Consider the following 26,256-nt stretch of genomic DNA (forward strand, 5'->3'; position numbering starts at 1 on the left):
ATCCAGGGTAAGAGAGATTTACCAGCTTACATATTCCTTAGATTTTGAAGTGTGAAACATCTCGAAAACAATATATTTTCTATTACCTGGTACAAGTCAGTTCTACTTGTTCAGTAATACTGGGGAAAATGGGTTTAAAAACTGCACTAAGTCATGCATTCAAAGTACACACTTTCAGCAAGTTTTCCATAACCTTAAGTAAACAGAGTTCAGCTCACAAAGCATCTTTCATCCTCACCACCTCCCTTTCTTTGTCAGGGAGATAAGGCTTGTGCAATGTTTGGAAAAATAATTTTTCACATTATTAAACTGGCAGATGCCTTAGATAAAGCCATATTGTTTACAGGAAATTATTTCTCTCAAAAAAAAAAGATGTTATCAGATAACAAATGTTCCCAACTGACATAAACTGCATTTCCTTCATGATGCATGCAGAGCCCATGCACTGCTTTCTTGGGTCAGGCTCTCCTCCTTTAAACATACACGTTATGGGTGACAGACTGAGCTGACAGCATGCATTCCCAGACTGTCTGAAGAGACTCCCACATGAGTTAAGACTCCCATTGCTAACACTCAACTACTATAGGATCACATGGAATATTAAGTGGTTTTTATTAACTTCACACAAAAGAAAAGCTTTAAAACATAAACAAAGCTGGCCAGAACTGGCATAGCTGGTTAGGGGTACACAATTACTAGAAGCAAAACCTTAGTGAACAAAACAGACAAGAAAAATCAGTATCAACATACTTTTATTGAAATAAGTTTGGATTTTTACCATCAGGGAAACAAAACCAGGAAGAATTAAATACAAGAGTAAATGCATGTTTTCAAAAGCAACAAAAAAATACATTAGCAGTGCCTGTGTTCTTTGAGGTAGATTTGTTGACTGATGCTGCACAACTTACCTCTGCCACCATATCTAAGCAGAACTTCCGGACCATGGTATAAATCACACACACCGTGGCCTCTTCCAGCTATTTACCCAACCCTGCTTTATGCCATCACTGGGGCCATGGGACTGAGACTTATCTGTCCAAAAATCACTGACGCAATGGATGAAAAATGAGCATGCTTCAGAAGTTTTAAATTCGGTGCTGTTATGCTTAGAATCTTTAGAAGTATTCTAGGTTAGAAGTCTGACTTTTTGCATTTATCCAAGGAACAGCTACACTTCAGCTGCTTCCCAGACCGCTACAGAATTCAGACTATTGCAAATCCAAAATACTCCCAAAAAGCATATATTAAATCTTAAACTTTCAACAGGCTGTTCACCAATTTCACCGTTTAACATTTTTCTCCTGTAACACTCATGCCAGAAAGTCAAGATTTTCCTGTAATAAAAGACTAAGACTACTGTTTTGTACCTATTTGTAACATGAATTTTACATCTCAAGTGCATTTAAACTCACTGAAACCCCACTTAAACACCCAGTCTGCTCACACTGCTTATTCGCTACCCCACAATAGCTCTTATTTCCAGACAAATGGTGCTGCTGAAAGGAGTCTTTGCACCTTATGATTGGTGGTAATGTTGATTTGAGAATTCCTTCTTGCTGTTGAACCTTACAGCACTATGCCACGGCTACATCAGCATGGCTGCTTGTCATGCCAGCCAGATGGAAAGAAGCATCTCCATTAGCAATGGAGTGAAGTTACCAATGCCATGGGGCATTTAACTGGAGAAAAAAATAGAAAAATATGCAGATTGTTCTGTAGGTAAGCTTCCCCTTCATCACAGGATCTCTTCTGAAGAAGACAACTTACATCCCTAAGGCTTCCCTGGCTCACCTCAACTGGAAAACTCAGAGCTCTGCACCAACTGAACAAGTGACATTGGTTCATAAAAAAAAAGTTTTTAAACCATGCAAGCACATACACAGTAGTGTGTGATTATACTGCACTACTCGCACAATGAAGTTCTGTGCAAATACAGAACTTCTGATGCATTCTTTTGCATGCAATTGATTGCAGTGCCATATATTTTTTCAGATCTGCCCAGGACTTCTGATTAAAAAAGACTTCTTCAGCTTGGAAACAAAAGTAAGCAGCACAGCAAAACATAATAAATACAAGAAAAAATATAACAAAAATATGCTTCTGCATCTTAAAAGAGAAAAATCCTCTTGGTAATTTTCATCTGTTTGCCTTAAGTAGGAAATACATCACGGATCAGGAGTCACAGCCTAATATTAAAGGAAATGAATTTTCGAAGTGATCCTCAGGAAAGCAGATTATACTTCCCAACAGTGCATCCCATGTCCTTCATTCTTCTGCCTAAACAAAACCATTCTTGAGCTCTTTTTTGAATAGTTAAATCTAGTATTTCCTATTCCCAAAATGCTGGAGCTCTATTTCATTTAACAATACATCCACCACTAATAGGAATGGGATCCAATCACAAGACATAATGTAAAACGAGTTAAATGGAAAGCTAAAGATCCACGTTCTTCTATCCAAGTCTTCCAAATCAAAGCAAGACATTTTTCATTTTGTTAGCTACCAAACCTAACAGAATTGTTCTACCACTTAAATATTTCATATTATTATTTCTATTTACCATAATCCAACATATCCACTCTTCCTCTGACACTGAAGAAGTTGATCATAAATAAGAGATGGCTACTGCACACTGAACGTTCAGTAATAGATTCTGGGTATTTTCCTGTCAGGAGCGTATCCTAGGGGAGCTGAGGACACCAGAATGCAGTTTTCAAGACAAAGATACAGGATCACAGTTTATTTGCAATCAAAATGATACACATTTTAGCAGTTAAAGACTGCTTTACAATAATCATGCATTAAGATATTTATGGAAATACAGCAGAAAGAAGAGTACAATAAGTTTATTTAAATACTACTGAAATATAGCATTCCGTTCTTGCCAAAATGTCACTTGATCATTCAGGAAAGCTGCCTTTCCAAGTCAGTTGAAGTAAACATCCACCCCCCAGCCCTACCACTTGTTATAGCTGAGTGTAGGATGTTTACAGGAACTAAAAGTTAGCTTAACAATATAAATACAGCATTGGCTTTCAAGATATCCAAAAATGAATCGGCACAGACATATTTCAATACACTGTGCATGCTACAGCTTATTCTACTCAGAAGGCATTTGCAACAGTTATTAAACCTTACTGATGTAAAGTTGGAGCACTGTTTTTTTTAACATTTAACCTTATAAATATCAGAATACAGTAATGTATTTGTACAGTCTCTAATACTATAAAGATAACAGGATAAAAAACAGAATAAAACAATTCCCACAGCCCATGGAGTTCAATATCTCTGTTGCACTTACCTGCCAAGATTTTTGACGCTTAGAGTAGGCACCTTCTAAAAACCTCAAATGCAAATCATTATCAGAATTGCTACTGAATACCAAAATACAAATGGGACATCAACAGGGTCATACAAACTGGGACAGAGTCCTCGAGGATGTGCTTCTCAAATGGTATTTGTGCTAAAATTCAGCTCCTGTGGTACCAAAAATTTCAGCAGTTTCCTTTATACACTCAATTTTACAGCTTTTATTGCTACATTTGCTTGTAGTTGCACTACATTTTCCTAAACTAACTCCCATTCTAAAACTGCTTCCAAGGTTCTTTCCCTGCTGTTTCAATCTTCTTAGTTTTCTCCACACAAATTGTTACTCAGAAAGATGAGTCATTTCAATAGTGAGAGAACAGAACACTATCAATTAAGCTTCAACACTTATTTTAGATTTTAAATGTGCGGCTTACTTGGCATCTAAAGCCTTGAATAACTAAAACATTAGCGATCCAGGAAAAAAAAACGCTTTATAAACTTCATCAGCCTTCTCAAAGCTCTTGTCTGAGCAGGTGTTTTGCAGATTTACTGGGGAGAAGGAACCACAGATGCAGATTTCTCTTCATACACAAAGGCTGGTGGAAGCCTTCTAAGCACTTAACAGTTGGTTCTTTGTATGAAGAAAAAACCATGAGCTCAAGCATTTCTAGTGAACGCAGCTGCAAGTTCACAACAAGGGGAGACCTTCATGCAGGCCAGCCTGAAAGTACTGAAGAGTTTGATGTGTTGCTGCTAAGTGGTCATAAAAACCACTAGAAGGAAAACCACAGGCAACTAATTCAGACTCTAAACATGCATCTTCATAAGCACTCCACTTCCTCAGCAAGCAGGGATCTTGGTATTCCACCCTACTTCCAAGCGTCTGCATGTCCATTCCTACTTGCACTAGACACGACAGACAACCAGAATTAGCAGCACGTTCACAACTCCACTGCCAGCCTCTGGATTAGCAACCTCCTCCTTTAGGTATCTGCCTCCACTATGATGTTACTGCATCACACAGCAGTAGAAATTGATTTACGTCTCCTCCTTCTATCATAAGCAATAGTTGCAGCCATCACATTAACAACATAAGGTAATCAGCTTTGCTGATGATTAGGCTGACACGTCAAATCTGCCTCTTCCATTCCTAAAATTCAGTGATTCAACTTAAATCATTATGTGAACACATAAACCTGGAAAGACTCCGCCTTCTTCATTTGCAAGCACAAATGTTTGAGATGTGTTCAGAAGTTTGTATTTCACATGCAGAAAGCAGAGATCCTGGCTTTTCAAACTCTCAGCAAGAAAATCCCAAACATAAATGTAATGTAAAAACACAATGTGGATTTATTTATTTCCCATCATTACAAACCACTTCAGTTGGCTTTCATGTAAAGAAGTATGATGGCTGTGTTTGAGTATGGGTATTAAATACTAGCACATAAATAAAATTCCACAAGACTGAGCTGATGAACTGCACATGACTACTCTTATCTAGCATGTGAAAAGACAGCACTAACAAAAATGACTACAAGATTAACTACGAGATAACGTTTACTTTGATCATGCAGTGAAGAATGTTAACAGGCAACACTTCATTTCTTCTAAGTCCAAGTAGCATGTAGAACTATGGAATGCCAAGCATTTACAGCGAAGAACATCTGGAAAAAATGACTACCATTTGTGATCTCCTTTAAAAAGGAAGAAGGATTTGTAAATCCTGCTTGTGTTTCTCTTTCCAAATTTGAAGATGTACACAAGCCAAACATCATATTTAAGAGAATGTTTAACAGAAACTGTATTGTGTGTGAACTACTCTGAAAACAGATCATTGCAGCAGTGCTATCTGTAACTTCAGAACCTTCTATCACCACACACTGCTGTGCCAGCAGACAGGGGATCCACATCACAGCAGCTCTGTATTTACAGTCACGCACCTGCCCCAGAAGAATGGCTGTCCTCGGTTCACTGGTGGCCATTCATGACATGCTCGAGAATCACTGCCCTCCGCAATACTTGCAGTCTATCTTTCCCAGGCCTAAGGGATCCTCACTTTCAAGAAATCAGAAATTTTATTTTTCTAAGTATCTGTATCTTTGCATGTAATCGACAGAATTCCTGCAGGGAAATTAGATCTAGCTAACCCTTTTAATCTATATTACCATATTATCAAATAAGCTGAACATAAAATTTAGCTTCACATTCCTTGACATTCAAAAGCCAGCATTTTCAGAGGTGGAAGACTGGAAAGCTAAGGTAATGCAAGAACGCTTACTACTCAAACAACAGTAGAATTCACTCCTTTAGACTATTCTGCTCCCATCCTTTACAAATAAAGGTCAAGAAAATTACATCTGCAGAACACACTTCCTAGATCCCTCACTGAGAAGAGTGGAAAGTACTGAAGTTGTTTTGCTGAGAGCTGTTCTCAATGAGGTGATTACTTTGAGAATTAGCGAAGAGAACTCTGAAAAAGTACTTTCAAAAGCTGTTTTTCATGTGAAAAATAATCTGTTAATGGTAGTACAAAGCAAGCTGACTGTACCACAAACAACTGTACACATTTGGCAGTGTTTTACTACAAAAATACATCCCATGCAATCTTTTTTAACCTTTATTTTGGCCTTGGGTAACATCCAGCTTACAAACAATGAGAGCACCACCCACCCATAGGAGAAACAGAACATGGAATTTCAGAAAGAAAAAGCAAGGCACAGCAAATAAAATATTTGCTAAGTATTCAACAATATTTAATCGTTTTTCTACAGGTTAGTAACAGATGCCATTAAAAAAGATTTGTTTATGCACATTTGTACAAGAAATTAGACACTGCTTGCTGTTACATCCCATAGTTCTGTAGCTCATACTATAAAGCAGCAGAGAATTCAGTTCTGAGTGACATATATGCAATACCTTTGTATCTCCATCCTGTTACAGATTAGCCTGTAATCAATCATACTAGCAGTATTAATAAAAATAAAGTCAACTCACTTGGAGGCAGTCCAGGGTGTCTACAGAAACTACTAAATCTGTCTCTACAGATGCAGGTTTAGACATCTTTTCCTCCTGGTGCTGTCCAGGTATAGCCAGGTGCAGCAAACATCTGACTGAAAGCTCGAGCTGCTACAGCTTCCAGTCGGGGATGTTTACAGCAACAGACTACTACACATCACTGCAGCTGTCCAGCAGTACAAAGCAGTCCATCACCTTTAGGGGAGGGGGAAAATAAAAAGATTTATGACTCATTTCTATGACATTCCAATCAGATACCATTCAACTAATTCTGAAGAAAATCTCAGTTTCACTTAAAGCAAATACTGATCTAAAAACACCACAATTCTAGATTTAACACATATTTAATGTTTCTAAATGCAAGACATAAGAATATATGTACTTAATTTTTAAATACACATTTTTCAAACTCTTCAGGTTCAAATACATTTATATATACACATATATAAATTTATATGTTTTATTTTCCTATACCTTCATTACCAGAACTCTCAAAAATAAATGGAGTTCCATTCTAAGCATCCATACGATCTACTCTTTCACAGGTACTTATGTTTCTAAATAAGTATGTACAAAGTTAAACACAAGAACAGGAAAACTCATGATGAAAGAAATCTTAGAAACAGACCTGGCACAATTATGAAAAAAATATGTATATTTCTCAGCATCACAATAACTAATCAGTTTAAGGCTCTGTTACACTCTCCCTCTCCCTACATATATATATATATACACACACACACACACACACATACACACACACACACACACACACACATATATATACATATATACATAGATTAATCCTGGGGTAAACATTAAAAGGGTCAAGTGGGAATAAAACAGTAACAGCCTCGGGATGGAACCATTTTACTTTCCCTTTTCAGCAACTCAGTACCAGAATTCCCACAAGACTGCATTCTGTTCTGATGCAGTCAACTTCTTTCCTCTCACTTAAAAGAACGCTTCCAATATGAAAAATATTGGAATGACAACATACTATCGAAGAGTAAAGAATTTAGTTTAGATCAAAGTCATCATTAGACATACAGTACTCATTTAGTTGCTTCATATCAATGCTCTGATTGGAATCTTCTGCACAGAAATAACCTGACAATCAATCCAAAGGACTTCAGTGGTGTTCTGGTGATGCAAAAGTTCTCCCATTCTTTGTTAAAGAAAAAGAAGAAAAAAAAAAGGAGGTGGAGAATCTATGAGGTTATTTTTTTAAATCCTGTCATTCTGGCTTGATCATATTCACATAACACTTAAGTGCCTTTATCTTCTAGTTTGCAGCAGAAAACATTCCTTTTACTAATAGAGCAGAAAGCAGACAGATTTATCCTTGTTTATCATTGTTTATCCTTTCAGAAAGAAAATGCTTAGCCAGTAAGTAGTTTTCTGCTTCCAGGAAATACGCAGACTCCTGCAATTTAAAGTTGCTTGTTCTGATGCTGTTCAGGCCTCCAAGGCAACTTGTAAAGGGAAATTCTAACAGAGTTTAAAGAAAAACTACACATACAAGATCTCTCAGTTACAGAATGTCAACCTCATACAGTTTTCCAATAAACGTTTCCTTCTGAAACGTGAACACTTGTTAGTAGTAAGTGAAAGTAGTTATTACAGGAGTTTGCCAAGATTAATGAGGAAGCTGCATGCAGTCTCTATGGATACCATGCTGACCTTCATTATTTGAGAATAAATAGTTAAAAAGCCAGTGGACATTTCCAACAAAGGCCTCTTCAGGCTGTTCCAAAACTGAAATTTCCTATTTTACCTCGCGAAGAAATGGGTTATTTCATGCAGAGGTAGGCACATGGTATTCAACTAATTAGGCTGCTAAGCATTATGCTGCAGTGAACCATTTCTTATGCTGCTCTCCTTTAACACTTCCTCCTTAAGGAAGTAATGAAGGTTATCACAATGTCACCTGCGTAAAGAGAGGACACTCCCTTCAGCTTCATTTTAACACTCAAATCACCACAAAACAACCAATATAAATGACATTGAAGTCTTTTGTTGTGCTGGGATTGGACATTTGATAAAACAGCATCTAATATGGAGGAGTTAAGTTTTCAGCTCCGTCCAAGTACAGTGTTAATATATCTGCAACACAATTTTGTGCTACTATATTTGTGAAGGATAGAGCCTCCATAAAAGTTCTTTTATGAAAACTGAAGATAAAGCATCTTCTGCTGTTCTCCTGAACACTTTTACTTTTTACAAACTAATATAAAAAGACAGCACACTCCAGCTGTTGTTAAAGGCTCTGTCCTTCAATTCTGCTATAGCTTAAAAGCACAGAAGCAGGACTTATTCTAATGTCACTATAAACAGAAGAACATTGATTGCTGGCCTGCATTAATGCTGTTAACTGTATTTGTTAAAGAACAACGATGAATGAAGCATTACTTGCAGCGTGAGTTCCCCTTCAAATTCCACATACAGAAAACATGAAGAAACCATGTGAATCTTTGAACTACATAAACTACTCCTGACACACAATATTTACCAATCTGTCATTTCTCAACAAGCCTTAAGATGTCAGTAGAAGGGAATCACCACGAGCTTTAACACTGACAAAAAGGGCACTACCTGATACCTGAAGTTTGTGCTCTCTCACAGTTTCCAAACCCAAGCCACACAGGTCACAGAGAGGTATTGCAGTTTTCCCAAGTGCCACAGATTATTTTAATCAGTCATACTGAGCTTGGACTGCATCGTGATCAGAAATTTAAATAAGACAGGAAGAAGGAAAGCAAGAAGGGAAAGGAAGATGCAGGGGAACAAGGAAGCTAAACAGAGCTTCTTCCTTCTTTTCTTCCCACATCTTAAGACAGCCTCATTCCATGATCAGCATGATTACAGTTACTCAATGAATTCAAAGTCTCAGTTCTCACACACAAATAACTAACTGAAAAAGAATTAAAGCAGATCCTCACTACTGCTCCAATTATTTTAAGTTGTGTTGATTGACCAGAACATAACTGAATATTAGACATTAAGTTATTTGCTCCGAGTAAAACACAGTGTCTGAATCAGTGCTGCATTTAAAGTGCCACAGCTTTCAGCTCTCAAATAGTCCAACTCAATTTCAACAGCATTAATGTCCCACAGATTCAGACAGAATACAATCTGTCCTAGTGTGGGGGAAGAATCTCATCTTTTAACAGCCAGTGTTTCATTTTAGCATTAAAAGTATACAGTGCACAATGAACTATGATAAAGTAGGAAGCACACGTATGTAGTTTTAGAACTGCATTCCCTGTATATTTTCACGAAACTACACACTCTGCTTCTTATAATCACAGAATGGCTTACATTGGAAGGAACTTAAAGATAACCAAGCTCCAACTCCATGCCATGGGCAGGGTTACCACCCACCAGATCAGGCTGCCAGGGCCCCATCCAACCCAGCCTTGAACAACCCCAGAATGGGGTAGCCACAACTTCTGTGGGCAACCTGTTCCTGTGCCCTACCATCCTCTGAGAAAGGAATTTTATTCCTAACATCTAACCTAAATCTGCCCTCCTTTAGTTTAGAGCCATTCTCCCTTGAGCTATCACTATCAGACAGTGTAAAAAAAAAAAAAAAATACACTCTCCTTCCTGCTTATAAGCTCTCATCAAATACTCGAAGGATACACTAAATATATACATAAGTACAAACACTAAAACTGATAGTCTCACTGTGTAAGAAGTAAAAAGATTTTTTAAATTGAGCTGTCAGAAAAACAGCATCTCATATTTTAAGAATGCATGGGAATGGGTAAAAATAGTACACTATTAACATATCTAAGACCAAATTTCAGTGAGGATGCAAATGTCATACATAACCATTACAGAAAACCAATCAACTGAATGCTTTTGTCATAAAATACTGTTCTCATCTTACCAGAGGAGGAGAATAAACAACAAAACAATGATGGTACGAGCCAAAATAAAGTTCAGATCCTGATTAAGAACAGTATCCACCCATATGCTCTGCATATCTTGGGGAGCTAAGTTAGAATAAAACTGTAAGTTTAGTCTCCTGTGACAAAGCATAAGGAAGAAAAAAGCTGTCCTACACACTGCCCCATGATTCACTCGTTTCAAAGAACGGAGGTTTAATAGGTAAAAAAAAAAAAATAGACTATAAACCCAGAACTGCATCAGAGAGAATTACTGCAATCTAACAAGCTCAAGAACAGACACAGCATGCAAGACAGAGTTGCCCCTATTCACTTCTTGCATTAATTCCCAAAAATATACAGGAGTAGCAAATACAAAGACTGCTCACTTTCCTTCTCCACAGCCTATGAAAAAGCAGGTACGTATTCACCTGCAATCTAAATCATCTCAGTATTAATTGGAGTATACTGAGCACAGAGAAAGCTGGGGGTCGAACACAAGGGAAGGGTGTTTTTATACTTTTAAATAAGCAATTTAAAACAAAGGAACAGTAGGCAGAAATTGAATACACCATTAGGTTGCACATCTGCACCAAAGTTCACACCCTAGATTTTTTCTCTTTCAGAGAATACAATCTGCCTTCAACTTCTTAGCTCACTTTGCTCCAAAATATTCTGCTCAATATTAGTGCTGTGAACTGTAAATACATAAAACTAACTGACGCTGAAAAAGACAACACCAGAAACAGCACTGCAAGAGAACCTTCAAAGTTAGTTTCACTTTTGGAAGTCCTTACTTAGACACAGTAAAACAGACATGCAGTCAGAGCCCTTCAGTTAATACATGCTTTACAAAAGCACCGTCTCCACAGACACCATTTCTGACTCCAGCAAGCATAATGTTAACAAATGAGACATGAAAAGTGATTACCACAGAAGATCAGAAAGACAGCTTAGAACAACGATAAGCCTTCTTGGTGAAGAAAAATCTTGAACTAATCACCGAATGGAAACCAAAACATCTTACAGTGGAAGTGATCTCTGGAAAGTCCTCTGGAAATCACCTACAGCAAACTCCCTGCTCAAAGCACAAAGTCTTTTCCACTCAAAATCTGAGCATCCCCAAGCAAGGATTTTTCATAGCTTCTCTGAGCCATCTAGTCACATTCTGAGTAGTCTCACAGGCCTTTTTTTTTCCTGCCTTACTCCTAACTTGAATTTCCTCTGCGGCAACTTTTGTCCAGTGCTTCTCACCCTTTCACTGTGCAACACCAAGAACGATCTGGTTTCTTCTCAGGATCCATTAGGTAAGTGAAAGCAGCAATTAGAGACTCCCCCCTGAGTTTCCTCTTCCCTTTGGCTGAACAACACTGCTCAGCATGAAGAAGTCACGCATTTATAAAACACCTTCTTGGCTCTCACCCTGATAGAGTAACTTACTGAGCCAAATTAAGTCTTTAATTCAGGTAACCTGAGAAGTTCTGCAGCCACTTTGGGGGGCAGGAAGTGGCTAATCCAGATCATTTTGCTTTAGAAGTAAGCTAAGTTAAAAAATAAATAAATCCATCTGTCACTAACAATTTATCATAATGTATTACCCTCATAAAAACTCCCACCAGCAGGCTTACCTGCAATCAGTACAGGAAAAGGAAGAAAGAGTATTAGCATCCTTAGCTATATTTTTGTTTTCTCTGAGAACAGCTTCTAACAGATTGCTGCTATATAATGTACAGCCATATATGCTCTGCAATTTTTGCTTTTTCAGCAGGGGAAATACATCAAAGTGCACTGACCTCAAGAGAAAGATGAATGAATACCTGGAACTCCAAATTAAGAAGAAATAGAAATACATCCTACATATTAGGCCTGATGTTACATAAATAGCTGATGCCCTTCTTTGTTCTCACAGTAATATTACCTCTTCAGAGGTGTCTATGTTGATTATACAAACTCAGTGAGTTTAACATTTAACTCAAATATTGCTGCCTGCACTAAATAGATCTGATTTTATAGCTTCCTCTATTCAACTCTCTCTTTTGGTCTCTCTTACAGGAAAGGAATTTTAGTCTTATTCCTTGGAAAAGCTGCACCAAAACCAGGTTTTGCCCTGCATGACGCAGGGGGGTTGGAGATTCATGATCCTTGAGGTCCCTTCCAACCCTGGCCATCTGTGATTCTGTGATTCAGGTTGCCTGATCTATGGGTAGAGTCCTAGAGACACCTTATTACAAAGTATTAAAACAAATCATTTTATATAGGATACAGATACCCCCACATGACATGTTTCTATTTTACCTTGAGGAGTCTTCCAGTTTGTGCCCATAGTCTGCTTTTTCAGTCAAGGTAAGAAGCATCTCTAGTTCAACTGACAAAGTTGTCTTCAGAAAATGAGCTAGGTTTTTTTGTTTGTTTTTTGAGAAAAAGCTTCCTTGGAGGATCATCTGCATCTTATATTCAATCTGAAACACATAAAGAAAGTTCACACTACTGAACATGAAGAAATTAATCTGATCATTTCTTTTAAGGGGAGCAGAAGGAAGACGCAAGAGGGCAAAACCAACCCTAGGACTTGACAAGAAATAGGATACAGAATACCTTCAACAGATGTTCTCTGGAATAATATCAGATGAGCTCTACTCATAAGAAGTTAATCTGAAATAAATTCTTAAATTTAAAGCCAGAAAGTCTATCAGGCACTGGATGTGCTTGAAAAACACATCTAGTGTTTTTCAGGGCAAAACACTGAAGTCCTTCCTACCTGTTGACTCAAAAATGATCAAGAGCAAATGGAAAAACCTTCCCTAAAACAAATAAATAGAAATCAAGACCTGAGATGCACCCCCCCCTTTTTTGACTGAGTATCAGCCCAGTCTGATGTAGCACACTCCAGAAGGATAACACATTTAGAATGCTTCATTTAATGACTATTCACTCCCATTTGACATTATAATTCTCTGGTGATACCAGCTGCCATAAGTAGTCCTCTGTAATGCTGCTGGAAACAAATTGAGAACTCCAATGAGTCATCAATACCACAGAGTCCTACTGATGACCTGCTGACCAAAAGCACTTTGGATGCTCAGTTAAGATCAGCAACACAATTAAGACTACACCAAGTTACTCTACTACTAGAGAAGCTGGTAAGGAAATACACAAGTTGGGCCAGGCCACCAAGAGATCTAAAGGGAACACAATACAACAGTTCTAAGTGCAGCTCTGTGTGAACATATTTTAACCCGTTGAGTCACAGATATGACAAATTCTCACATGCACAATTTCAATAAGCAGAATCTGAGATTGTTACTGAAGGAAGCAGACTTTGGTGGAAGTGCAGTGTTATAACAACTTCTCCTTATGGTGTGAAGTGCAAGCTCAACTCCTTCATCACAATTAAACCTTGAAGGACATCAGTGATCTGTGCAAGACTCTGAATCTTAACCTTGGTCCCAGTAAAATATATACAACTTCTGAATTACCCACAAAAAATAAACACAACCCAGCAAGCATGCAAGTCATGGACATCATATAAGTGTGCATAAAAAAAGTTTTGTTGTGCAGTAATAAGCTACAGGCCCATTCTTTTAAGTACGTGTACACAGCCTGCCATCCCCAAAGGAAACATCCACACAAGGACAGCATGTCATCACAGCATTTGCTCAACCATCAATATCAAACGCAAAACAAAAATGATGCAACAGCAAATAAATAAATCAATAACTCTTAAAACATTTCCAAAATGTAAGATTTCACCAAGTTGCTATCAGGAAAAAATCAGAAAATCAGTTTTCAGGACAGTAACTGGAAAGAGACACAACCCACTGGCAAAACAGTTAGTTTTGAAAATATTTCCTCATATTCTCAAGTCAATTGCGCAAAAGATCTGACAAATATCTTTAGAAAGCTACTATTTTCATAGCCTCTCAAACAACATTTGCTGTAGCATCAAGCCACCTCCATATATAGTTTCTTACTCAAAGCAGCAAAACAGACTTCCTAGTCTGTAAATATGGGAGGAGTGGATCTGTTGGTTTTGATTCATATTTCCTTACTTGGAACAATGTAGCAGTTAGCTGCTGGACTATTAAAAGAAAAGGCAATCGTTACTACAGTGAGAGTTTGTGGGTCACCTTCATACATCACGAGCAGTGCTCTTCAAAAAACCCCTCCAGATTCCTATTTTACACCAGCATCTTTGAGAGTAGACAGCATGAAAGATATCTTCACTTCGAGTTTTGTAGAAGCTGTCTTCAATTTGAAATGGATGTAGGATGTCTCCCACAAGAGTACTTTGAAGAAGGACTCTTCAGCAACATGCAAGAAATCTTTACGTTTAAGGACAAACTTCAGATTTCTGCTCTCTGCTTTGCCTACTAAATCTTATTTCCCATCAACTCTAAATATGGCTTTTCAAACCATAATAAACAAAATGCAGGAGACTTACTCTATGACCCACCAAACTGCTCTTTTGTCACAGTACAAGTACAGAGCTTTACTGATAAACAGAATTAAACCAATAAACAAGCAGTTGGGAAACTTTGGAGCAGAAGTGGTTCCTCAATCACCAAGGTCGGAAGAGACCTCCAAGATCATCTAGCTCAACTGTCCACCTACCACCACCATTTCCCTACTAAACCATGTAATCTCCTAAGTGGTCTTTCAGTTATTCTGCAAGTTTAGTGATATATCCAATGAGAATAAATGAGGCAGGAGAAACACCTGGGCAGGAAATCTTTTCTGAAGTTGTAAGACTTAAGACAGAGCTGCAATACAAACTGAAGTAACACCTTAAGGTTTCATTAAGCAGCACTTTTTCCAAGAAGCTGGAAGTGTACAGGCCCATTCCAAGGTTCGTATTAACGTCCACCATGTCACAAAAAACATTCTAAACTTGCATTGCCAAATTACACCCAATACTGTTCCAAGCAGAATTTCCAAAAATTGTGGGAGATCTGTTAGAAAATATTCCCAACTTCAGTTTGGCAAAGTACCCTAAGTACTTTATGGAGTATGAATGAAGATTCATCTTCCTTCTTTCTGCTTTTCACATGAAACAAACTGAACAGGAAAATAGATAAATATATTTAGGAGAAAAAGCAGAATCAGCAACAAAGAATGCCACTGCACAACTTCCAGCAACAGGTGTTCTGCAGATAATGATGTAAAGTCATTCCAAAGTCAATCCTGAGACCATATTTACTAGCTAAATTTTAAGTCACAGAACCCAAACACTTGACATCTCGGTATGTCTGAAAAATACAGACTAATGTATGAATGCAAAAATTCCATGCAGTTGAGATCTTGGTCACACCTCAAAAGACAACTCTGTAATATGAGCTTCACTCAGAGGTATTAAATCTTGTTTATCATCATTATCTTTAGGCTGGCATCATTATCATAAGGGACCTTTCCAAAGACATGAAAAGACTGCTGTAGTACTTACACAGTGATTTCAGAGTGATTTAGATTGATCATAGGAAGAGTAGGGTAGGAGAACAGTAGCCCTGCTTGTCCTCACTTCTGGCTGAGGGATTCTTGCTTCTTCCATCCTTACAGGAATTTGATAAAAATATGATGCAAGTTACTGGGACCCAACCACTATATTTAGCTGCAAACTAATCCTAGTGAGGGGAAAAAAAAAAGATCAGTTTTCTGCAGGCAGGTGGTCTCAGTTACTGGATGGCAGGGCAGTCCCTGGCACTGGCAGGAAGCAACTGTAGGGCAGGAATGTCTGTTTTGGTGGCAACACAACTTCAAATCAATGCAGGTGACCTGTGAAACCACAACATGAACCTCTTCTCACTCTGCAGCAAACAAAGCCCCCCCAAACATGGCAAAATTCTGTTCCCTTAAAAGCTTCACAGTCATTTAGATGTAGCTTCAATAATTCCACGCCTCACAGCAGGTAACTGGCATTTGAAAAAAAAAAAAAAAGCAGAGAAACACCAAGCTGCCTTTTGCTCTCTGCATCCAAGTTCACCCCTCCTGCAAGTCTGAAAATTGTCCTTCAACATTTTTTGTTAATGCTACACGTTAATGCCAAACACTCAGCAGCTTCCACCTGCATGGAGATTCTAAAATGCTGAAGGAACTATTTTCCTCCCAGACACCTGAACTAAGTGACAGAAGCCCATCTTGTGCTACCAATGCTCCACCTGCTGGTATGCAGATAGTACAGATCAGTTCAGAAAGCATTCTGACCTTTAGGAGAGGCAGAAGGCAAATCAAAACAACACAAAACCAAACAGAAACATTCCTCAGTATTCCAAAGCATCTACAGCACCTAAGACAAAACCTCCCTTGGAGAACTTGGCAGTGCAACAGATTTCTGAACAATGGAATTCTTAAAAAGTATTTGCAAAATCCACTAACCAAGGTAGCTGGTTATTAACAGACAGACAACAATTACTTCATTAGATGAAAGGTACAGGTCTGTGGTAAAATCTGCCCACAAGATTCAAGCCAAACCCAGAGAGGAGCTCCCACACAGAAACATCATTAAGTCTCGAGGTTCTACATGATAAATTAGCTTTTATCTAGATTTAAAGTGCACTTCCCTAGAGAACAAAAATGCATTAAAAGGAAGGACTCTCTCCAACACAAATGAACCACAAAACTAGGAAGAAAACAACCTAAGAGAAGTAACTTTAACCATACCAACTCTTTCCCACATACTTACACATGAACAACAATAACGTGCCTGTAAGAAAAACAAAAAACCTTCTCATAGGACTTCTGTCATGCTCAGTTCAGACAAACCCATTGCTTTTATTCTTCATTTTTAGTAACCAGCTACAAATTCCTACTTGATTTTACAGAACAGTTGCACCTCAAGAAGCAGCCTGTGGAAACCATAATAACTCAATGGATAAGTAGTAAAAACATCAAGAAACTACTCTAGGAAATCAGTTTTAAAAGGTCAATTTCATGTGGAGTTTGTGATCTGCCTCTCAGTTTGAAGAATTCAAATGTAACCAGCACCAGAATAATGAGCATTAACCCTATCATTTCTACAACACGTGTTCTGGAGAAATAGTGAAGCAGAAGTTCAGTTGCACAATGGGACCTATGGTACACTAAAGTAAAGGCTGCAAATACCAAATTCTATTCATTGTATAAAATATACCTTCCATCAGTAACAGACCAAAACTCATTGTCTTTACACAGTCCCACAGTCAACAATCTTATGCTCCAATTAAGTGCAAGAGAATTAGCATTAGTTGGCTGTACTTACCATCAAACATCTTTTCCACATGCAAACAATCTCACATTTAGTCCTTCTACACCCAACTTGATACTCTACTATTTAAAAGTAGGATTCCTCAAATGAATTCCATCCTCCACATACAGCTTAAAAGACAGAAAAGATCAACTTATAAATAATCTATGTATCACAGTACTTCAGTCTCCAGTGATCTGGAACTCCTAACTGCACAAGCATTATCAAGACAAGTAAAATAAATTCTGCTGTTACAGTAGGTTGAGGAAATGACTGAAGCTTGCAGACAGTTTGCGTTATCAACATACTATGAACTACCTACTATCAAGTAGACTTCTACAATAATACATTTATAACATATCAACAAAAGGACATAAAACTACTACTGACCTTTTCTTCATAAAGAGCTGACTTAAGAAAACACTCTTTTGGTGCAGTTTAATTGATGATTAACAGTCTTTAAGAACTACAGCAGACGTTTGGTTGCATGATGATGCCAGTATTCTTATATCACAAATAATCTGGTGGAAAGAATCTGTCCTATCTCACAGCTGACTCAAGTTTGCAAATTGAACTTTGCAAGCTGTTTAGTTGTTGGTTCTACTAAAAACCCTACAGATACAGCAGACCAGCCTTCACGAAGCTCTAGGAGTCACCTTAACTTCCCTTGATATTTCTTAAAATAATGCTCCCTTGACACAGAACAAACAAGGGACAAGTTGCAGAACTGCCTTCCCAAATAACATCCCAGTGTTCCAGTGACCTGAATGCACCCCAATATGCCTGATCTATCAACAGATAGCTAGTTCTCCTCAGCAAAGCACTGTATTAAAAGAATGATGTCCTTGGCCTACAGAGAAATGTGGGAGATAAGACAAGAGAAACTAAGAAAACAAATTCTGGAAACCACTGTGTTGGGATAATTTATACTCCAAAACTAGTACTGGAAATGAGTTCACTGTAAAGTTTCTTGTCTTAAACTAATTTGATGGAAAAAGTGTTTAGTTATCCTTCTAGAGGTAAATGCAATATTGATACTGAAGTTTTATTATTTAAATCTGCCCAGAGAGGTTGTGAATGCCCCATCCCTGGAGGTGTTCAAGGCCAGGTTGGACGGGGCCCTGGGCAGCCTGGTCTAGTATTAATTGTGGAGATCGGCAGCCCTGCCTGCAGCAGGGGGGTTGGAGCTTGACGATCCTTGAGGTCCCTTTCAACCCAACCAATTCTATGATTCTTGGAAATCTCCAAAATAATTATTTAACCAAACCTTCAAAAGCGGTAGATTGAGAGGAAACAATGAAAATAATATGTTCATTCACAAGCACAGATCAGTTATCAAGTTTTAGCAGCAGTGCTAATAATATATATGTGGTTTATATCAATATCTGAAAAAACTCTCAGAAAACATGAGGTTAGCAGAACACATAACACTAGTGTAAATGAACACGTTGTAAGAATATGCTCAAAGCAATGATGCATGTTAAATACGGACCACTCAGCAGAGTAAATATGGATAGAAAGAAAAAGCAACAGCCTTTAGGCACTTCAGATGCCCCATCCCTAGCGGTGTTAAAGGCCAGGATGGATGGGGCCCTGGGCAGCCTGGTCTATCAGATATGGAGGTTGGTGGCCTTGCCTGTGGCAGGGGGGTTGGAGATGCATGATCCTTGAGGTCCCTTCCAACCCGGGCCATTCTGTGATTAGGCACAAAGATACCCATCTTTAGGAAAAGCCATGAACAATAAGCAGCTTTTGTGACCACAGAGTAAGTACAAAACAAAGGAAACACATAAGAAACTGCGATGGAGAATTCACAGCAATCTTGTAATACTTAATCAAAAGATAATCAAAGCTAAAGCTGACATGAGACTATTGCTGCAAACATGGCCTCTTCAGGTCCAACAACTGAGCTACATCTCAGAAATCCCAGGTAACAGCAGCTCAATATCTAGACAGTTCATCACTTGCTTAAAAACCTCAGTTTTGGCATTTAAATCTGTTCTACTTTTTACCATCTTTTTCCAAATTATACTTTACTGAACTGTGACCTCCATTTTACACTGATGGAAATGCACTGTGCCAGCCAGCAGCCCTGAGCAGGCTGTACCCTGGGATATAAGCTTTGGAAGCTCACACACTCAGGAACGCTTTCTGCCAAGCCGCAGAGGGTCAGCAGGGCATCTTCTGTTGCCAAGCATCAGCTTTGGAAAACAGCAGTTTCCAGAAGGTACAGATTTGAGCCTTTTCTGTAGGTCATCAACAGCTCACAATGCACCTCACCAATTACTCCGAATTGAGGACTTAAACCATAACTTCTGCTTATAAAAATGCTGAGTATAATGCACTGAACAATTAATAAACAGTATAAGACAATGCAAAGAGAAAAGTTCCATCCTGAAGAACATTTAGAATTACTTTGAACATCAGAACAATGACAACTCTGCATTTGGCTGAGCTGTGCTGTATCTGCAAAGGAAACAATGAAGTGAATAGCTGAAGTCCTCTGAGCTTCATTTGGCATTTTGATTTATTATACTCACGTTTAGCTTCAAGCGTTCGTTCATTCTCCACACAGCTCTTACACAGCAAAAGGATGTTTTAGGTGAACTTATTCCTATATTCTTTATGTAAATGCTAATGTTTTTATAAATTCCACTAATACCACTTATAGCAATGATTCAGTATGAAACATTAGAATTGAAGTGTGTTTTAGTAGTATAGCTGCCTCATTCCCACAGGATTCAGTGTGTCCTCAGACAGGAAGAAATCTTATCTAAAGCACCCCTTGTGAATATGTTAATCTTTTTTCCTTTATCTTTCTAGCCTTCAGTTGTGCAGAAATACAGCCTTAATTCCCTCAACCTCCTCATGCAGTAGAACTCTTCACCTCAGACTGAGGTATCTTAAGATGACAGTACACAAGGAGCAAACTGATATTATCAAAGAGTAATTTCAAGCATAGCAACTTCACGTGTACCAAGTAAGTTTTGAACTGCAAGATGGGTTGTGCTTCTGCTCATTAAGTGCTACCTTAGACAAAGCAATTCCCCTTTAGGGTTAGAAGAGTGTTCTCCAGTTAGAGCAGCTCACTGCTGTGTCCCAAGTTACTGAACTCCCTAAAAAAGAAACAAAGAATATTTTGAGAGACATATACAGAAAAAGAGATTGATTTGACAAGCTACTATGAAGCTCATCAATATTATCTCAATGGATTTCTTACAGATGATAGCCTCCGTTATAACAGAGTGATATTCTATACTTCCTTAAGCAAAGTGAGAGGGGATGCATTTCTACCTGTGGATTTTCTTGCAGTGTAACACCTACCACAATGCTAAGGGTTAAGGGATCAATCACTCATCACTACAATCCCTTTTTTCTTCATCATTCCAGTAGTGCCTCCAGGCTACAATCTGGAAGAGATCAGAGCTACACAATGGGTAGCTGTCTAGTCTAGAAAGTTCTCAAACCAGTTACAGAACTTCTTTTACCTAGTTGAAATATCACAAACACATCTTGCTATCTCTAATTTGTTTCAGCAAAATCTCTCATGACACAGAATATCTGTAGCATCCAGGCAGTAATGTTGCAGAGTATTAATACCATCTCATGCTACAAACACCAAAACAATCCAAATAAACTTGCAGGTGAGATTTGTAACACTGAACAAGTGGTTTTTGTTTTCTTTTGTTTTTCCTTAAGTTCTCTCAGCCCCAAAGGCTCTGACCTTTCTGTTCCTCCCAGAAGCCCTCTCAGACAACAGCAGGCATACTTCCACCATTACATTTTGGGCAAGCTCATGATTTTTTTTTTTTACCATTCTTTTGCATAGATCATAAAATAATTAAATCCCTATCACAGTAACTAAACCAAAATTGCAAATACCACACATGCTTGCACAGTCTACTCAGCTTGTTCCCAATCTGATTATTCACCTGTTTTGTTCTGACTGCCATCTGCCCACTCCTCCTCCTGTGTGTTGGAGGCAGACACTTTGTGCCATCTCAGAAGCAGTTTTGCTTTAGCCCCTTCCTGCACACTTCTTCCAGGTCACTGATACATACAGTGAATAAACATAACTGCAGAATTGCTCCTTCTTCAGTCACTACATTTCAAACAAATTCCAAAGGAGAGCAAGTTTTGCTATCTAACTCCTAAAGAAAATAACAAAAAACATTTACTTTCCATCCTAAATATATATTTATATAGATACTTAAGGCAATAAGGAGATTCAAGAGCAAATCAGCTCCCTTTATCTTCCATTTGAACTGGGACATGAGTACTGATCACCAGCAGACACAAATATATGTACAAGAATAATCACATCGGTATTTTTATTTTAGGCAAACAATCCACTGCCTTGTAGAACCTGACAGTTGTCTCCATTAGTTCTACGACTGCTGTAGCCAAATCTTATCATGTGTTGAAAAGGACACTGGGATTAATTATGTAGCTCCAATCTGGCCCTTTTATTAGTATCAGGAATGTGCGTTTCTTAAGTTGTACATGACAGTCACTTAAAACTCCATCTGGCTTTTTTCATTTACACCAGGATCTTCCATGCTCAGAGTCCATGAATGTATTAACTGCACTGATCTGGGGTTGTTGCTTTTATTTTTTTTTTTTCTGCTCTCCTAAAGAAAAGGAGAAAGTTTCAATAAAAGACTTGAGCATTTACAGGTTCATTCCCACTTCTTAGTGTGTGGAAACTTAGGAAGTTGCAAAGAAAAGCTCCATGCTTCTTTACAGAGAGAATTTTCTTTTTCAAAAGAAAAAAGAAAGAAAATAAATCCAAAAGAACCTTCACTTTACTTTGTCTGCACTGACCTTTAGCCCTGACACCCACTGCATCCTGTGGGAAACATGCTCCAAGGGCCAACTTTCTTATAAATATTTTAGCAGATTTAAGCATCCTGAATAGATTCTGTCCACATGAACAAAATGAAAAGGCTATTGAATATGGACAACATAGATGTACATTCTGATAGTCACGTAAGTATCCACAGAGCAATAAAATACAATGCCATGGAATCCCAGATGCACAACGTGCAGGTGCTTTCTTACAAGTTTTTATGGCTGCTGCAAGTCCATCTTCCTGCATACGCTTTTAAAATATATTTTCATATCCTCAAAAAAATAACAAAAAGCACTAAAAAGAACCACTGCATTCCTAGATTTGTGTGATAAAGGCAGCAGAGATCATTCAATTCCCTACTCAAAACGAAAACTCAAGTTTTTCTTAGATGTTTTGCCAATAAATTACCTTAAACTTTGCAAGATCTGCTCACTCAGGAATTTATTTCGCTTCTAAGCTTCAGAGCATTGCACCTGTTCCTCTTCAGATGGCCAGCTTCCTTGTTAAGTCTTACACTCCAGCACAATGAGGAATTGTTTCATGCAGCACGGAACGGATCACACTGGAAAGCCACAAGGAAGGAATGAAGGAATCTTTCAAGGCCTTTCCACAAACGCACTCCTACCCAGGTGCACTCCTGCCTGTCAGCCTTTCCCATCAGTGCTTGTAGCAAACTCTACAGACCTGCAAACACAGCTCCCCCAAACAAGCCACGGTGCCACACAAGCGCATTCATGAGAGCAGAGGAGCAGAAACAGAAGACACTGGAGTATTGAAGAAGTAGAGGTAGCTTTGCTTCGTAACTGAAGCACTGGGTAGCATTTAGAGAAGGTGGCCAACTTATTTTGCATTAACAGATATCACATTACTGCAGGATTTTATGACTGATGATTACAGATAGATTTAGCAAGAAAAAAAATAGAGGGAACGTTTGTTTCTGAAGCCTTGTATTGGAAGGTTTGCTCCAATTTCACCCATCCAGTGACAGTACCTTCATTATGCATCACTAAATGCTAACTACAGGAACAAGGGTAAAGCATCAGTCCACCTGAAGGCACAGTTTCCTTCCAAGACCTGTAACAAGCAGTGCACAGTAAGAGTATATAAAAGCCTCTCTTTTCCAGTCCTAACGTTATTAAAGCCTCTGTTGAAACCATTGTCCTTTGTTTTCTATGTCAGTTTTTATCACCAGCCATCGAAACTGCATTAGTGGTCCATCTGCACGTGATACAGATCAGGACTTCTGTCTGCAGCAGTACAATTACCTCTTAGCTGCATTACTTCATAGTGCCTATTACAAGAGCGAGCAGAGGACGAGCTGCGTTCACTCCAAGTTATCCCTCTGATGTCTCCTAGGAGGACAGCACCATGCTCTTGGCATAGCTCTCTCCAGCATGCTTGTGAGAGACTTGCATGCAGACATTTGAGACAACAAGTAGCCAGTAACTGCTCAGCTCTCAAAATGTACAGTAAGATAACGCCAATGATTTTCATGCATGAGAACAGCAGGACGGGATGTACAGTGTGAGCTTACATAAGACACAGGCACTGCTGGGAACCGACAGAAGTGAGCAGCATAAATGGCTCAGAAAAATGCTGATGTCACTCACACACGTTTGGGTTGTTCTGGCTTCCCACACCCCGAGTTCCCCTGATCCTACAACTGTCTTTCTAGAAGTCTGTGAAACCTTTGTTTCTACTGTTTTACTGAGACCCCAAAAAAGAAGCTGTCCTCAAGAACTCACATTTCTTACTAATATTAAGATGACAGGTTAAGAAAAAACACAAACAAAAGAGACTCTAGGATTTACTGTAGTACTTACAAGCCAGAATCTAAAGAAAAACAGAAAATGTAATGAAGGATTGGAAAAAAGCACGTAATTATGTACACAAACACTTGCTCCTAGTACTTACTGAGAAAATAGTTCAAGCATAACTTATCTGTCTTAAAATATGACCTCTGCAAACTTACTAAGGTCAAAGAGACTCAGTAGTTACTCAGCGAGCCCTGCCTGCATAAATTAGAGATGCCTAAGGGTAGCTATGAAACTGGTATTTGATTTTTCCAGGGCACCTACATCTCATGAATTAACAATGAATTGCCATTTTGCCAGAGCAACTTTCAGTTTTGTTGTTAAAACCGAAGACAAAAGTCTTCTGTTGTGCTCACCTCCTCCTCACACAGAACAGTTGTCCTATTTAGCATTATGGAAGTTCCAAACAAACTTGAGCAGACAAGTGATAAACTACAGAACAAATTACTCTCAGAAGCAAAACTTAAAGATACCAGGCAGTCAGTGCTCCTCTGTGGTGTATCGTTCCAGAATAGATCAGAAAAAAACAAAAAAGAAAAAAACAAAATCAAAGAACATTAAACAAGCAAGCTATCTGCTTCAATTTACATAAAGCAAAACTGCAGAGGAAAACTCAGCTGACTCTGCCCAGCACTCCAGAGAGCAGCAGCTCCAGCTCACCTGCTATGGCAGTGGCAGCACTGCTCTTGAGAGCAGCACGAACCACTCCAGGCAACTCCTACAGAGTTTTCAGATTCCTCCAGTGAATGTGTTTGCCCATGGCACACTTAAGCCATTTGATTTTCTACACAGATCACCCTATAATGTGAGAATAAAAATACTGTTTCCTCAACTGCTCAGCTTGTTGTAATGAACTTACTGTCACCCACTTCAGTATTTTCTTGCAAATATTGAGGGACCTCAAGACAGCACCTTGTAAACACTACTACTCAACCCTGGCAAGTATAGCTGCGTGGTGGCACAGTGAGCTACAAACCAGTTCCAAGTAATTTCTTGATCATGCCAAGATGTGAACAGATATACTGGAATATCTCTCTTCCAATTCTATATCAAAAGCCTCAATCTATCACCTTGCCCAGAGACACGTTAGAAATTCACAAGATTTCTTAGCAGTACTGGTGTTGTTTTAAGAAAACAGGAGGAAAAACAAACACTATTTGCACTGTGGAATGGTGATCATTTAAAAGCTCATTAGAGAACTTTCTGCATAAGAATATGAAATATGACATAACGCTGCCTGCAGCAGGGGGTTGGAACTCAATATCTTTAAGGTCCCTTCCAGCTTAAGCCATTCCACGATTCTATGATTGTAACATTGCACATCACACAGTATCACAAGTTATAAAATGTCTTTTAAAGCAAGAGTCTACTTCTATGCAAAGTTACTACCACAGGAAGAACTTGCAAGCAAAACAATCCAGGCTGCACTGTCCATGCTATTATAGAGAAACAACGTAACTATCAACCTGTTATTACTACAGCTGATAAGCATTTCAGGCTCGTTAGTGTTTATTCACAGTGTGTTTTTGGAAAGCATTACTATTTCTAATTCATAAGCAAACAGAGGAGTGATGCAGAACAGTGACCCAAGGTCACAGAGTAACCAAGTCATAACTTCACCTGGTTTTGCCTCAGTGCAACTAATAGTTCCTATTACTGAGTCACTCCTGTCCCTCTGCATAACTCTCTGAACATGAAGAGACAACAGACTGTCGGTGGCACTCAAGTCTCCACACACTGATAGCAGCTTCACTCCAGGGTTTGCTAGAGAGAGCTGTGCCATAGGGCATATAAGAGCACTGAACCCTACTGCAGCACTGTGAGGAAAAGAAAAAAAAAAGTATATATACATAGATAGATAGATAGATAGATAGATATGTAAGAATATACAACATTAGGCAGCCTGCTTGTCTATGATACAGCTCCTTCACTAAACAAAAAAAATAAAGAGTCCTTCACAATTTTACTCCATCACGCCACAGACCACCGGGCTGAGGGCAAAGTGCAAGGAGGAAGGGACAGCAGGAGAGTTATGCAAAGCTGGGGCCAGAGGGAGGTGGGGAGGAGGAGGGGGAATAACTCCTGTCAGCCCACAGAAAAACAATAATAATCCCCACAGACAGAAGAAAGATTCCCAAACCCCCCGCCGCCCTCCCA

General features: G+C 38.7%; 2 long non-coding RNA genes across 3 annotated transcripts; both read right to left on the reverse strand.

Moving 5' to 3' along the window:
• Positions 1-734: 734 nt before the first annotated feature.
• Positions 735-18,513, reverse strand: LOC116216493. Its single transcript, XR_004159349.1, has 2 exons — positions 12,513-18,513; positions 735-6,519 (listed from the first exon to the last, which is right to left on the reverse strand). It is a non-coding gene; the product is annotated as an uncharacterized LOC116216493 (long non-coding RNA).
• A 113-nt stretch (positions 18,514-18,626) lies between these two features.
• Positions 18,627-26,225, reverse strand: LOC109366917. 2 transcript variants are annotated; one of them, XR_004159351.1, is made up of 4 exons: positions 23,277-26,225; positions 22,694-22,847; positions 21,366-21,584; positions 18,627-20,549 (listed from the first exon to the last, which is right to left on the reverse strand). It is a non-coding gene; the product is annotated as an uncharacterized LOC109366917 (long non-coding RNA). The 2 variants fall into 2 exon arrangements; XR_004159350.1 differs by having other exon boundaries at positions 22,694-26,225.
• Between the last annotated feature and the right edge of the window lie 31 nt (positions 26,226-26,256).

This window comes from Meleagris gallopavo, chromosome 3 (genome assembly GCF_000146605.3).
Source record: "Meleagris gallopavo isolate NT-WF06-2002-E0010 breed Aviagen turkey brand Nicholas breeding stock chromosome 3, Turkey_5.1, whole genome shotgun sequence".
Classification (NCBI taxonomy): domain Eukaryota; kingdom Metazoa; phylum Chordata; class Aves; order Galliformes; family Phasianidae; genus Meleagris; species Meleagris gallopavo.